Raw genomic sequence first — 11,676 nt, 5'->3', positions numbered from 1 at the left:
CAAAATAAGATTTGTACTCTAGCTGACAAGAGGAGAAAACAGCATATTGGCCCGACCTGACTGAATATAGTGCGTAGACCTATTCTTCAAAAGTCAAATACCTCAAAGTCTACTCCTGAAAGAAAATATCAACAGAGGGATGAGCCTGCCACTCAGTAAGTAAATAATCAACCCTATATATATATGTATATCAAACACAACCTAAGATATGATAGGTAAGCAACATGCATGGAATACAGTCAATTTAACTCCAACATAATGAATTATAGTACACCACATAGCTGTCTCACAAAGAAATTATCAATTAAACTTTTTTTTTCCTAGTTTGCTTACCAGAAGGTGATATCGTGTTTTTCCCGTCAACTCAATCTCACCGTTATATAAATTTAAGTGAATCCCCTTGACAGCCGACTCATCAATCTCATTTCGCATCATAGCTCTTTCAATTCGCATCATAGGTCTTTTATTTCGCATCATAGCTCTTTTCACATCACATCTTTTTCATATCGCATCAAAACTCTTTTCATTTCATTTCTTTCTCATATCGCATCAAAGTTCTTTTCATTTCATTTTGCCTTATAGGCTTTTCAACACGTCAAGGGGTATTCACGCCACAATTACATTCAATTTCCACCACTCCCTCATTTCCACATATCACCATTCTTGTAAGCAACTAGTAATATAAAATAATATATCATTATATTCTCATTTTCAGACACCCACAACACAACATACAACAAACATGATATTCAACACATTTTCTCATTCCACGTACACAATGCCATCAATCAATTCAAATCATTCACCACGCATATATTTTCAGATAAAACAATATCAGCATGAACCACAAAGTCATAAAATAGTAATACCACAAATAAAAAGAACATATATAGATAATACTAATTATTTACTTACCTCAACCTTACAACGTTTGTTTCTACTCAATCGCTAATTGTCAGTCCTTTCACATCAACCCCCCGTATCCTATAATGAGTTATACCACACACAATTAATATATCGAGGATATCGTAATTTCTTTAAAAATAATATTGAATATTATTTGTACAATTTCTAATAATTTTTTAATATTTCATTTCTATCGAAATACAAATCTTCATTTTTCCTCTTTATTAACCTATCATTTATTAAATATAATTTTCGGAATATTTCTACGGATTTCTTATCAATTTCTCGCTATTATATAATTTAATTAAATAACAATACAGAATTGCGTATTTGGTTAACAATTCCGATGAAATTATATAAATTTGCTACAGCAACATTCGAATCTAATAAATTTAATAATCTAATTAACCAAGGATATCATTTTTATATCCGATTTGGTATTTAATTCGGTACTAATTTAAATAGCCAAACTCGTAAAATATTTCGGTTAATTAGTACATCACTTAGTATAAACAACATTTAATAAATGGACTAATTAGATAATATAATTATATAAATTAATCAAAATTAAAATTATAATTATCGTACCTCGGTTTCTTTTTCTTTCTCGGCTGAGAGGAAATTGCAATTTCTCAATTCTCAATTGTGTGTGTTATGCTTGTGTGTATATATAAAACAAAACAAAGCGAAAGAGTAAAAAAATGAAAAAGAGAGAGTGAGGCGGTGGAGGGGTGATGGCCCCACCTCCCACTCTCAATTCTCTCTCTCTCCAATTACATGTATATGTATATATTATTCATTAATATATATACTAATATATATGTATTATTTACTAATACATATATATAAATAATAATAATAATATTATTATTATTTATTTAATTAGACTTTTCTTAAAATACCCATCACGTCCCTCCTAAATTTTTTTAATTAATATAAATTGTCCCAAAATATTATAACGAGCTCCAATTTAATCCGTTCAAGTTTTATTATATTCCAATTATGGAACATAATTTATTTACTAATTAACTAAATTTTCATAAAAATTTACCAATTAATCCCCCAATTATGTATTATAATATTTGGGGCGTCACACCTCCAACGTTCAAATAGAAACGTGAACGCACCTTTACTTATTTTTACATCGCACTTGTAAAGAATTACTTATGCTAGTTATTCAGCTAAGTGATATGTACATATAGACAAGAAAAGTTGTCTTCTTCTCTGTGAAGGAAACAAGAATCACTTTGTAACAATTCTCTCTTGCAAACACTCTCCCTGTAATTGTGAATTCATCAATGGAAGTCTTGACTTTCTTTCTGCACGTTGTCGCCATTTATACATGATATCAGAGCTATCAATGATGGTCTCTGGTCTGCGTTAAACAATCTTTACAGCATTTAATCAAAATATTGTTTCAAGAAACTTCAAGAAAACGGAATAGCTGAAGATCAAGAAGTTCTGAAGCTTCATCCTAGTGATAATCCTGGTCAGAGCCTTGTGAAAAACCCACTAGACAGGTCCAACTACCTGTCCTGGAACAGATCAGTTAAAATAACAGTAGGTGTCAAGATGAAACTAAGTTTCATCAATGGAGAAGGCATTAAACCAACAGAGAATGGAAAAGAATTGGAGCAGTGGATTAGAGCAGACTGTGGTAACCTCTTGGATTCTTAATCTATATCCAAGGACATTGTAGAAAGTTTTCTATACACATCTACAACTAGAGAATTGTGGATTGAACTTGAAATTAAAACGGTTGTGGGGTGAATTGGCATGTATTACACCCACAACTCAATGTAGTTGTGCTGAATCTAAGGAAGCAGCAAATACTAAAATGGGGGATTAATTGATGCAGTTTTTAATGGGCTTACATCATGACTATGATCATGTAAGGAATCAAATACTTATGATGGATCCACTTTCTAACACTAGCAGGGCCTATTCTATGGTTTTGAGGATTGAAAAAGAAAAGGAAATAAACTCAGGGCATTGTTATACAAGGCTTTAAGAGACCAGAAATTCAAAGAAATTTTCAGAGGAAGAGGAACTTTACATACAACAGAAATAAAAAATGCAAAGAATGTGGTAAATCTGGACATCTGAAGGAGGTCCGCTTCGAAATTCATGGGTATCGAATTGGTAAAAGACACAAATTGAGCAAAGAAAGAAAATAGGGCCTACAACAAATAAACTTGCAGCAGCCACTACACTTGAGGAAATAGTGCATAGTGTGGTTGATGGAAGATCCATGACAGAGATTATAAGGTCTAAGCTTCATAGATACTTTGTAGGGATGGAATCACAAATACCAACCTCTTCAAACAAGGACAATACAGAATTTTCAGGTAAGTATTCTAGAAACACAGTTTATATAATTTGTTTGTTGATGCCTGGATTTTAGACAGTGGAGCAACCACTCACATATGCAATAATTCTTCACTCCTTGATGAAGTTAAAACTAGTGTTCCTAATACTTATATTCACTTAGCAGATGGCACCAAACACACTATAAAATGCACAAGTAACTTTATTTGATTAAATCAGTTTGGACAATGTTCTATTGCTACCTGACTTGAAATTTAACTTGTTGTCCATTAGTAAATTATACAATGGCTCATCTATCAGATTCAAATTTTTCAAATCTTATTGTGTGATGCAGGACCACAAGACTAAGGATGTGGTTGCAGTAGCATGCTTAATAAGAAAACTGTATATCCTCAAGAAACACTCATTTCACAAACATCATATAGAGGCTGTTATATCCTCCAACAGAGAATGTCGACTTAATCCACCTTATATTTCTGTAGAAATTTGACATAAAAGGCTAGGGCATTCATCACACAGTGTAATGGTTCATGCAGGAATGATAAAAAGGCAATGTAACACAACCTATACTTTGTGAAGTCTGTCCTCAAGCTAAACAGCAAAGGCAGCCTATTCCCACTAGTACAACTACTTCCCAGAATTATTTTGATCTAGTTCACATAGATATATGGGGACCATATAAAGATTATCCAATTTCAGAATGTACATTCTTACTACCTTAGTTGATTATTACAGCAAAGCTAGCTGGACCTTTTTAATGCAATTCAAATCTCAAGCTATTAATTTGCTAATTGACCTTCATAAAATGATACTCACTCCATTTGATAAAAGAGTTAAGGTCATAAGAAGTGATAATGGATCTGATTTTCTTGGTCAACAGTGTCAGTATTTCTTTAAAAGAGAAGGAATAATACATCAAACATGTTGCATGCTACCAATAAAATGGTGTTTTAGAAAGAAAGCACAAACACCTTTTACAAATAGCTAGAGCATTGATGTTTCAATCTAATGTGCCTAAAATATTTTGGACAGATGCAATTCTTGCAGCAACCTATATAATTAATAGGATACCTTCACATGTTTTAGAATGGAGAACACCATATGAAGTGTTATATAATAAACCAGTGAATTACAATCATTTCAAAACTTTTGGGTGTTTGTGTTTTGCAACAAATGTACTACTCCATAAATCCATTTGATCCTAGAGCACATAAGTGTTTATTCTTAGGATATGCTCCAAACCAGCTATATGACTTGAATAGAAGGATTAATTTAATCTCTGGAGATGTAACATTTAAAGAGGATGTTTTTCCTTATATGGACAACAAACTGATCTTGTCACTTGTCCCATATCTCAAAGGCTTGACGATCTAGACCAGAAGGAATCTATTAACTCTGAGCATGCCTCAGAATCAGAACAATGAAAATAGGGATTCTGCAGACAATTCACTTGAAGAAGGAAATGAAGATGTATATCATAGACCTAATGAAACACTAAGAAGATCTTCCAGATTAAAGGTTAGACCAATAAAGTTCCAATACTTTATATTTTCTAGCAGCCTTAATTCTTCAGACTTGCCTACTATCATCCACAGCCACTCAATGCATACTTGCTTACTCACAACTTCCTAGCTTCCACAAGAGCTTAGAACTTAAGGCACTTGAAGGAAATCAAACATGGAAAAATAACTTAACTTCCTCACAAGAAAAGAACTATAGGCAACAAATGGATTTTTAAGATCAAAGTCAAACCAGATGCATCCATAGAAAGATATAAAACTAGATTAGTGGTTAAGGGTTATAACCAAATAGAATGTATAGATTACATTGATAATTTCTCACATGTGGCCAAGGCTGTAAAAGTGAGAGTTCTTATCGTTGTTGCTGCTAAATTAAAATGGCATTTACACCAATTAGATATAAATAATGCATTCTTGCATGGAACCTTAGATGATGAATTATATATGAAGCCACCTGAAGGATATAATGTCCCTGAAGGGCATGTTTGGAAAAATTTGGCTTCATCAGTCTAAACATTATCATTGTTTATTTACTAAACTAACACCTGCAGGATTTTTTTATTTGCTTGTATATGTGGATGATGTCTTAATTGCAGGTCCATCAAAGCAAGTACTTACAGATTTTAAGCAATACCTAGACAGGCTTTTCACTATTAAGGACCTTGGACCAGCAAGGTTCTTCCTTGGTCTGGAAATTACAAGGTCTAATCAAGGAATTACAATCACTCAAACAAAATATATAAGTGAAATTATGACAAATGCAAGACTTATGCAGGCTAAAGCCACTTCAACCCCTCTGCCAATAGGTTTTAAACTCACAGTTTGAAGAAGAACAAATGTCAAATCCTAAATCCTATAGAAGGCTTCTGGCAGACTATTGTACTTAAGGTTCACTAGGTCTGATATTTGCTATAGCACTCAACAACTTTCTCAGTTCATGCAACACCCTTGAAAGGCACATTGGAATACAACACTTTTTCTTGTGAGATATCTTAAAGGGATTATGAACAGAGGATTGTATTTTCCTTCAGAAGAATAATTCAATATCACTGCATTTTGTGATGCAGAATGGGCTACATGCCAGGACACTAGAACGTCCTTGAGAGGTTATTGTGTATTCCTTGGAGAAAGTTTGATATCATGGAAGACGAAGAACAGACCACCGTGGCTCGCTCTAGCGCTGAAGCAGAATATCGAAGTATGGGATCAACTACTTGTGAGCTTATATGGATATACAACCTTCTTGCAAACTTATAGACTACAGTACTTACTCCAATTCCATTCTTTTGCGACAATCAAACAACCCTTTACATTGTAGCTAGTCTTGTCTTCCATGAGAGAACAAAATATCCTAAAATAGATTGCCATTTAGTACGTGACAAGTACAAAGAAGGATTCCATGTACTTAAACACATTCCAACCAAACATCAACCTTCTTTTGTTTTTATCAAAGCTTTATTGTACAATTCGTGAAAAATTATTATGTTTATTGTAGAATTGAAAAAGTTAAAACTTTTGACTAGTACAATGGTATTTTAATTAGAACATGTCTATATTTTATGTGTCTAAATATTTTAGAGAGATTGTCATGAGTACTTGTATTCGGTGTGAATATGCTTTTGTATTTAATATTATATGCAGTGTATTTCGTATTGAATCATTAGATTCTATGTTGAGATTTTTTACATTAAAAAGTGTTGATATTTATATATTTTGAATCAAATCATTAGATTTTACGTTGAGATTTTCTACATTGAAACGTATCGATATTTTTCATTTATGTTCATTGCGTAGTTTCCTTAAAAGATAATCGAAATCTTGGAGAAATTATTATTTTGAATTCTTACACACCATCTACCAAACAAAATTTCTACTATAAAACACCCAACGTTGCCTCACTCTTTTCTCGTGCAATTTCTCCTTTGATCTCTTTTTCATCATCTTGCACACTTATATTTCTTTCATGCTCTGTTATTTTGTATTAATATTGATCATTTTATCACTTTTTTATTTGAAGTTTTTCTTGATGGTCGACAAAATTTGAGTGATAAATGATGACAATATTGATTTTTTTTAAAAAAATTTGGATTTTATTTTTATTTTTCTTGGTATTTTTTCATACCCCTGAAGAAATTTCTTTGATTAATCTTAAGAATTAAGGAGGACAATTCTATGTTGATTAATCAAAATAAATTAATTGTTATTATCAGATGCCTATCTCTCTTCTTGATGGTAAAATTATTATTATAACTTATTTTATGCAAGTAAAGATTTTGATGGTAATTTTTTTTTTCTTTGAAAAAAGAATAAGGAAGTCTTAATTATCTATGATCCAATGTTATTATTCTATATCTCAATTTTTAGGGGCTGGTGTTGTAAAATTTAAATGTCAATTGACCTGATTTTGTTTCTTAGGCATTTTTTTAATTATTTGTACACATATTTATATGTCACCATGATATTAGTCTTGACCATAATTTTTATTTTGATTTAAAAATTACAATAGGAGAATTTTGCTTATTCCTAAAGTACAACCCTATGTATCCAGTATAAATTACTGTAATTCTCTAAGCTAGTCAAAAAAAAAAGGGAAATTTAATGAGTAAATCAATCCGTGTACGCCTATAATAATATACCCTATACACACATGGTTAACAAAATTTTCTTCTATTATTTAAATTGTATGGTGATGTAGCCAGTGATATATGCCTAGTTTGTTACTGGATACATTGGGTTGTTACGTTAGGAGTATGCAAATTTGAGCTAAATCTCACCACATCAACTAGAAAGTACATTCTAAGCTGCGAGCTTGTGGATGTCGATAGGGATTAAGGAAATTATCAATGAAATCACAGATATGCCCTTAAAATGGGCATTTACTACACGGTCAGGCCGAAGATCCACGCACTCTCAATCGAGATCAGGTCCGACCTGCAACTCGGCTCAAAAGATCCATTACTGAGGGTCGTTGATTTGCCTGATATCCTACAAAGTAAGATCACAATACGTGGCACAATGCAAGTGAACCCCTTCAGATAGTCAAGGTGATCTATTCAAACATTATAAATGCATCATGCACAGTTCATTTATGGTAAGATATTTATTACACTAAAATCTATATTAAATACATTGAGATTCTATCTCAAACCCTTTTAATGACTTAAACATCAAAGAGTTTTAGTTGGAAATCTCCCAAGCCTAATGATTTCCTCTTTTCTCAGGTCCGAAAACCATTTCGAGAACGCAAGGTAGCTGAGCGACCGGGATCAGATGCCAAAACAATAAAAATTATGAGGAGCATCAATTGCAAGCTTCACTTGCCATTCGCCTCAAATGGGTTACGCTATCACAAGGAACTTATCGGGTGGATGAGGGCACAGCCTGGGGCGATTCAAGCCTGAGCTTGCGCACCTCAAAGGGGTTTCGTTTGCTTTTTAACTGACAGTATAAGATTATTTGTCTTGCCTTTGTTAGAATCTTCATTGTTACCGATACTTTCTTAAGATAACTTTGTACTATATTTTTTCCGTTCTTTCTTTTCAATTATGATAAGTAATATAGTTTTGTTAATTCTTTTTCTTTTGGGAGTCGATTTTAAATTAAATATGAGGACTATTTGTGAGATTTAGGACAATGAATACTAGGAGATGGAGTTTTTCATGTCAAGATTGGAGAAATTTCACTTACTTATTGGGTTAAATTCATTTAAAAATATTTTATTAACAATTCAATAATATAAATTATCTTACATGATATCCTCTGGAGTAATGACATTCAATGGGAGGTAACTTCAGGCACTGATACATATGGTGGTGGTGGTGGTGGTGAGGATATATGCGGGTGATGGCAATGGAGCTACAAATGGAGATGAGGATGGTGTCTCTCAAGCTACCGGTGATGGTGGAACAAGCGGTGGGTTGGACGATAATGTAACCCTATGACATTTACCTCCTGGTACCATATCTACATGAACTTCAAGTTTTACTTGAAGAATTTAAATTGCAAGTTAACTTAGTTAAATTAGTTTGCTTAAAGGTTTTAAATTGAAAGTTAACTAAGTTAAATTAGTTTACTTACAGTTTTAAATTGAGACTTAACTAAGTTAAATTGGTTTACTTAAATTTTTAAATTGAGGGTTAACTAAGTTTAATTAGTTTATTTAAAGGTTTTAAATTGAGAGTCAAACTCTTCGCTAGATACTTCGGGGGACTACCGCTTCTCAGAAAAAAAATTTAATAGACCAAATGGATCAATACTGGGTACCCCATTGCTGAGGGAAGCCTTGGTGTCAGAAACCTGAGAGACGTTGTTGAGGCATTCTAGCCAAACTTTGGTGTAGACTTAGATTGAATAACTCACTTTGGGCCCTCGACACACTAAACAAGCATTGCAAGAACAATGTCCTTAACTACTTGCAGATGGCTTTGTAAAGTCCATCGGTCTGGGAGAAAATTAGAGATCATAGAATTATCACTCCCATCTTTAGGAATATATGGACTCCATCATTAAGGACCAACTCTATAGTAAGATTATAAGGATTGTTAAACTTAATCATCTTCATTGCCCATGCTTTTGGTTTTCGTAGTACTTCTAGTTTCAGTTACCTGCTAGCTGAAACTAAAAGTACTATGAAACCATATCCTTCTGCTGTTTCGTGGAAGTATGTGATTCACTCTTGCAAACTGATTCTCACTAGTCCATTCTTTGGGTTATTTGCTTACAATCGTAAAGGAGTTGCTCTCCCTCCTACTGCTTGCCACAGTGTCATTTATTTACCAACATACCAATTTACCAATATACCAAAAAATCAATGTACCAACATATCAATTTACCAAACAACTTAATATACCAGCAATTCAATATACATAACAACTCATAATCTATAAAGATTTTTAAAAATAAAATAAATACATGGACGATGACAGAGTCAGAAAAAAAATCTGTAATGAAAATAAAATTTGTAAATGGTTAATTAAATCAGTACATATTAACAGTAAAAACCTAAAATGTGTAAAAATTCTAAAAGCACATAATAAAATTTTAAAATATGTATAAGTAAAGAAAATTACAAAAAACTATAAAATAAATACCTGGGGCGGTAGAGAGACGGCGGCGACGGAAAGAAAGAGAGAAGAGAAGAAGAGAAGAAGAGGAGAAGAGAAAGAGAAAAGAAAAAGAGAAGAGAAGAAAAAGAAAAAGAGAAGAGGAAGGAAATCGGCTGAGGTGACAAATGGTGGGTCAACGACTGCGGAAGAAACAAACCGAAAAGAGGAGAAGAGAAAGAAAAAAGCAAAAGAGAAGAGGAGAAGAAAAAGAAAAAGTGAAGAGGAAGGAGGGTGGCCCAGGCGGGGCTGAGTAGCGAGGGGGAAGAAAGAATAAGGAAGAGAGTTGAAGAGCAAGGCGGTGAAAATGAAGTTGAGGGGGAGGGAGAGGGAAGAGGGAAGAGAGAGAGAGAGAGAGAAGAAAAGAAAGAGGGGGAAATGAAAATTTGTGTTATTAAAAATTGGGAGGGAAAGTTTAGAGTTAATTTTGAATTAATTTTTTAATAAATAAATAATATTATTCATAACCAAAGATATTTATTATTTTTTGTGATAAAAAAGTACAAAAAGTAATATTAGTTATAGAGTTAATTTTGTGTTTGAATCTTGATTTTTTTTCAATTAAATTTAAAATTATAAGTATTAATCAACAAAAATAATAGGAATTTTATGAATAGGAGTGATGTGTGATAAAATAGCACGGGTCCAATGTGAAGGATCGCATGGTATGATCGAAAAACGTGCTAGTGGAAGCGGTAAAATAAAAATGCATAATAACAAAAATTAAAGCGCATAGAAATAACGAATTCAAGGGGTGTACACTTGAAGTTCCCAGACGTTCGATGTAATATAAAATAAACGAACATGGGGCTGATGAAAAACTATAAAACCGAATATAAAGAGGGTGAACAACGATACCTAAGTTTTTCACTATCGTTTGATCTTCACTTGAGGCTCCAACATTGCAGCCCCCGGGATGTCTACGTCCTCTTTGCTAGAAGAGAAGAAAATTGCAACATAGTGCACAAAGAGAATGGCGGCTGAATCTCTTGGTGGAAGAGGGGATTTCTTTTTTTTGGTTGTGTAACAATGATTATAATTATGTTTCAAAATATTTATATTTTATATATATATATATACCTTGTTTTATAATTAAGTATGTTTCTAAATACATCCTATTATTTATAAGGCATATTTCTCTTTATTCCAAATAAAGAGATTCTCAAAATGGCTAGAATTGAACTTTCCAAAATTACAATTTGCTAGCCATTTATTTCCTTCCATGAAATTTTTCATGGGCTCAAAACAATTAGGCTTGGCAAATTTTTTTTCTTAAAAATACAAGCCTAGTGAATTTTTATTTAAATCCAATTTAATAAAAAATCAATTTAATTGAGCTCAACTTGTAATCAATCTAATTAAATTTATAAGCCAAAATTATCCTTATTATTTAATAAGATTCAGCTTATTAAATTATAAGGACAAGCCCAATACAAATGAATACCATTCCGGGTCCTTTTTTCCCCCAATGGATCTCTCTTCGTATGTAATCCAATTACTTAAGGAATTAATTTCAAATTAATTCCTTGTTTCTTTTCGATAATTTGTGTGTGACTCTTTAGATTCACATTTCAACTAGACTCTGGCTAGTGTCTAACACTTATAATAATTACATCCAATTTAAAATAATTCTTGATTAACCCTTATTCAGGAAAGCCCGTCACCATGGGGACCGTCTAGCAACGTTCCATGTCACTAGAGACTAGGTAAATTACTGTGTGAACATTTAGGCTTTCGAGTCCATACGGGTAAGATCCTTCTGTCTAACGCCTCCCGGCCTTAGTCTAGGGCATGGAGTTAGGTGAGGCTTTCCATCCTGC

The 11,676-nt window shown here is 32.8% G+C and overlaps 1 long non-coding RNA gene across 1 annotated transcript; it reads right to left on the bottom strand.

The window, feature by feature from the left end:
- Nucleotides 1-7,215: 7,215 nt before the first annotated feature.
- LOC148787457 (uncharacterized) lies at nt 7,216-10,363 on the bottom strand. Its single transcript, XR_016066415.1, has 2 exons — nt 9,845-10,363; nt 7,216-7,739 (listed from the first exon to the last, which is right to left on the bottom strand). It is a non-coding gene; the product is annotated as an uncharacterized LOC148787457 (long non-coding RNA).
- Between the last annotated feature and the right edge of the window lie 1,313 nt (nt 10,364-11,676).

Source organism: Sesamum indicum, linkage group LG7 (assembly GCF_026168435.1).
Source record: "Sesamum indicum cultivar Baizhima isolate 11 linkage group LG7, ASM2616843v1, whole genome shotgun sequence".
NCBI classification, from domain to species: Eukaryota; Viridiplantae; Streptophyta; class Magnoliopsida; order Lamiales; family Pedaliaceae; genus Sesamum; species Sesamum indicum.
This window is presented reverse-complemented; position numbering and strand designations above follow the sequence as displayed.